The sequence below is a fragment of the Anas platyrhynchos genome, chromosome 1, assembly GCF_047663525.1.
Source record: "Anas platyrhynchos isolate ZD024472 breed Pekin duck chromosome 1, IASCAAS_PekinDuck_T2T, whole genome shotgun sequence".
In the NCBI taxonomy this organism is placed as follows: Eukaryota; Metazoa; Chordata; class Aves; order Anseriformes; family Anatidae; genus Anas; species Anas platyrhynchos.
The window spans coordinates 42,484,880-42,490,000 of record NC_092587.1 but is presented as its reverse complement, the minus strand read 5'-3'; positions in this window follow the sequence as shown (position 1 = coordinate 42,490,000).

The following is a 5,121-nucleotide window of genomic DNA, read 5'->3' as shown; positions in this document are numbered from 1 at the left end:
CCCTAACCCTAACCCTAACCCTAACCCGTCAGTTATGGTGAAACCTAGAACCCTAGAACCTAAAACCCTAGAACCTAGAACCCTAGAACCTAGAACCCTTGAAACCTAGAACACTAGAACCTAGAACCCTAGAACCTAGAACAGTAGAACCTAGAACCCTTGAAACCTAGAACACTAGAACCTAGAACCCTTGAAACCTAGAACAGTAGAACCTAGAACCTAGAACCCTAGAACCTAGAACCCTAGAACCTAGAACCCTTGAAACCTAGAACCCTAGAACCTAGAACCCTAGAACCTAGAACCCTAGAAGTAACCCTAACCCTAACCCTAACCCTAACCCTAACCCTAACCCTAACCCTAACCCTAACCCTAACCCTAACCCTAACCCGTCAGTTCTCTGCACAGAACAGCTATACTGTTCTATAGTATATAGTATAGTATATATATATATATATAGTATATATATCCTAACCATGCTAATATCATGAACTGTAATGCAGATGTATATAATAGACTCAACACAGTGTTGAATTACTAAAAAATCAAAAAATGGATTTTGACTAAAGTCCATTTTGACTTTATGTTATTTCAAAGCATAAGAGAATTGTCACTTATTTCATAAGAATACAGAACATTTGAGCTAGAAGCACTGGGAATAATTTTGCTTTGCTCTTGACTTCTCATTAAGTAATTGGCAGCATGATGCTGCACTGCCCTGGACTGTGCATTTCTGAATCCCAAGTCTTTCAGCCTCTCTTCTTTCTCAGGAAAGGAGTTAATTTACTACAGCTCTCAAGAAAGCGCAGCACATTTCACCTTATGCACAGTAGGCTTCCACACCCCCTCCCTGCCTCATGTCATTGCCCTAGTAATGATCTGACTGAAAACAATACAATGAGGAAAAACAGTCTAACAAATGTATTCTCTCGATGCTTTTGATTCACCGAAATGTGGGGGAAGCAATCATTATCTAGATTACAATATGAGCATGTGATGTGTGCAGAATATTTAGGCTGGAAAATCTTTGAGAAATGAAGCTTATCTCCAGACAGCTATGACCTAAAGGTTGTATTTGCCCCTTGCATGTGAAATGCAGCTTTAATTCTTCTTTCCCTTGGGACTGCATTCATCCATCAGTCCTAGCTGAAATATTCCATCATGTCTGTTCAGGCTCAGGTGTGTTCTCTAACAAAGATGCAAAATGAGTTGTCTAAAGTTGTCTCTAGTTGCAGCTCAGTAGAGGCAAGATCATGGTTGTGCTGATGGTGATGCTATACGCTGTTAACTTGCAGTGGTGCTGCCTTTCTTCTTTACCACTGCTTACCTAATGTGGATCCCTCCTGCCTCCCTGTGGGCCTTGTTCATAGCCCTTAGGCAATGTTTGGGTAACCCATGAAGAAATGGAAAATCTTGCTGCTCCAGGTAAAACTGTTAGTCTTTCCATTCACATTTATTTGTCGTTTCAGTGCTCAGAAAAGAACTAGGATGTATCTGCTTTAACACAGATGCCTCTGTAGGCCGCTTCCCAAGCGTGACATTAGAAAGAACAATTCCACCATTTCTCAGAAAAAGAAATTACAAACCGTGTTACAATCGCAAATGTTGTATGAAAGTAAAAACAGCTTTGGAGTTTTACATTGCTTTTTCCTGCCAATGTGAAACCTCATTTAGTGAAATGAAATCATCGCAGTTTCAGGTGCAACATTTCCCTGGTACCCCTTCTAAACATAATTTTGTATCCGATGAACCAGAACAAATAAGAAAAGTCTTGAGAAGGGTGCATAACACAACTTGGAGTTTTCACGAACGCCGAGTCTTCCACGTCCATATTAATATAGTTGTGGTCTTTTATTGAGGGTGCATGGAGGTGTAATTTCTTTATTTAGTTTTATCAAACATATCTCTGCTTCAGGGGACACACAAATATGAATACATTCTATTTGATTGTTCTTTTTTCTTTTCCTTGAAATATACGTTATTTTAGGTCTCGTTTTTAGCAGTCCATTAGTCCATAACAACTACATAATAGTGTTTATAAAACACGATGCAATGTAATCCAAAAATTAGCTGTTTGAAAAAAATCTTTAATTTGGAAAACTTGACAGTCAACCTAACCCATAAACAGTGAGAGAGGTACTAACGCTAAATTCTGCTGAAGTAAAGACTACTTCGTAGAAATGTATGCTTGCTGTATTTTCTTTTTCCTTCTGTATTTTCTCATGAACATTCATGAAGTAGATTTTTTTTTTTTTTTTTTTTTTTTTTTTTTTTTTTTACAACCAAGGTACGTGTCAGTTTTGTTGTTGCTGGTAAAAAACAAATATAACAACACTCAGTCAGCCAGGAGTAGAGTTGATCCTGTTTAACTGGTCAGCCAGAGCAATTTAGGAATAGCTCCTAACAGAACTGACCTTATTGGAAAATCTAGCAGCTGGGTTAAAAGTATGTTCTGTGCAAAGCTCCCTAAAGCAGTTGCAGCGTCACTGCACTGTTCATTTTTAATGTAGCAATTAGGGTTGTTTTCTCCCACCGTCAGAAACAAATCCTTTGATTCCTTTAAGCATTTCCAGCTCTCGAGACTGACAGTTAACACCTTTCAGGCACAATGATTAGAAGGTTAGAAGAGCTTAAAAAAAAAAAAAAAAAAGAGAAAATAGAAGGGTGAATGGGTGAATGGCTGCAGGAGCAGGCGGGGCTGGAGGCTCCTGTGGGGATTTGGTTATTGGTCTCGGGTCCTGGTGGTGCCTCAGTTGCTTCAGGAGAAGGGTAATAACCCCCATCTAGTCCACCCTGCCAGGCATCAGTCAGCTAGACGTGGTCCCAAACAAGATTTGTTCTCGCTGGTCCCTGGCTGCCACACTGTGTTTCAGCACATCCTGACCCCAAAGTTTGGGATGCTCTTGGCCAAGCGATGGAGAATGCTGCTCCCAGGAAATGCTACCTTAGCTGTACTTCTGCAAAGGGTTCAGGAACAATCCCCATCACTTACCAACACAAAACACAGCACTGCATTTCCCACTCACCAGTAGAGAGAGAGTGTGAGTGATTTTCTTTCAATCTAACAAACAGGGTGTCCTTTTTTTTTTTTTTTTTTTTTTTTTTTTTTTTTTTTTTTTTAAGAGAAAAATCCTCAAAAATAATTTCCAAGCTCATTTTGTTGCCTTAGCTTTATAATTGGCATGGACCTGAACAGCTCTACCAGCTTTCAAAACTAAAAAGAGTTTTAGTATCTAAAATTGTGAACTCCTCGTTTGCTTTCTGGCAAGTTATAAAATGGTAGGTGCTGACCTAACTCTCAAAAAGTTTAATACAAAACTCTCAAGTGAAGCCTTGAGGAATTATTTCTCCTGTGCCCTTGCACTGTTAAACTGTAAAATCTTACCTAAGAATTGAAAAGAGTTTGGGGGGTGTTAATTTCACCACTGTCAATTCTCAGGCTTCTTACTTTCTGTTACTCTTTTGCCTTAAGTTCGTCTGCCTGAAAGTGAGGTGCTTTTCTCAGCAAGTGGCAGAGGCTATCTTACACCTGATAAACAAACGGAGACGAAGTATCTATAAGAGGTGGGAGGAATTGTGTTCTTCAGATGCCCTCTGGTGGCACCTTGGAACCAATTCAGAATAAACGTTCAACATGAAGGTAGCTAAAACCACAGTTACTCCCACTCTTGGGAAGCCATTAAAACTATATTAGTAGTTTCCTGGTATTCCTCATATTAAGTTAAAGCAGTATGAATGCATGCACGTGTATATTTTGGACGCTGTCAGTGACCAGGAGACCAGTGACCAGTGTTGTGTCCTTTCAGATGTGCTGGCGTGGAGCAATGATTGAGTTATACGCTGGGTACAAGCTACTGGCCTGTGAGAATATACAAATAATATTCTAGAAAGTGGTGTACACTGCTTCATGAGAGAGTTTAGGTCTATGAATAAATTTATATTACAGTAACGTAATGCACAATAGTGATTACATTTTGTAATTTGTTAACAAACTTGGCAGAAAAATACAACCATCTAAATTCCATTAAAGCATCCTGCCTTTTAAAAAATATTAATTTATAATTGCAGATACAGATTGAATTATTTACTATATTTACTACATCACTATATTCCATTGACTCCACTGCTCATGTGCACACTTTGCTCTTAATCCTGCACTTTTTGGCAGTTTTGAAGTCATAAGACAAGAACCCATTCCAAGGCAGAATCCATGCACAAATAAAGGTGCAAGCTTCCTTGGCATTTCCATGGCCCACATTACTGTAGTAGCTAAGAACATTACAAACATTTATAGACTTCATCTTTTAGCCTTACTATAAAGTAGAAAGTACTATTCCCATTTTACAGATGGGGAACTAAGGCGCAGATGAGATTTAGTGATTTACTGCAGATCTTCCAGACGGTTTATTATTGAGCTGCGTCCAGTACTCAGTAGACTTAAAAGTAGGTAGCTTTGAAGACATACATCTTCATCCAGAATTTGGCTTCCTATCTTCCAGTGATGAGAACACTGTGGTGTTTAAACATCGTGACAAGTACATTGTTAGGACTTCTGATAAAATAAAATTTTAAACTGTACTTAAGGAAGGCAGATTCAATAGTAGACCAGACATGAAGAGACTTTGAATGAGTTCTGCACTGCACCATGCCCAGATAATGTCAGAGAGAGTCACAGAGTAGTTTAACAGCCATCCTTCCAGTGGGAAACAAACTAGACAAACTAATTTATTTTCTTCATGATTTTAAAGGTGTTCTTTTTTTTTTTTTTTTTTTTTTTTTTTTTTCTTGCAATTCAATTTGCAGTTGCTTCATCGCAACTGCAGATGTTAGACAGCTCAACAGTTCACACATACACATGCTGACAAGGCCTAGCAAAGAAGCCAGCACTGAATTGTTGTGAGTATTCATAAGAGGCCATCATGAAACATCTTTATGATGTTTCATAAAAAATACACCCAGTATTTCTTTTGTATTATTCAAGCAAGAGCCAGCTAGGAGCAGAGGACCTAACTTATAGACTCACTAAGGTGGCCATTTGATCAAGACAACAGCCTCAAGCTCAGACCAGGAGATACTATGCCATTCCCTCCCCATCTCAAGTAGCAGGCTCACTCTGCTGGTGCC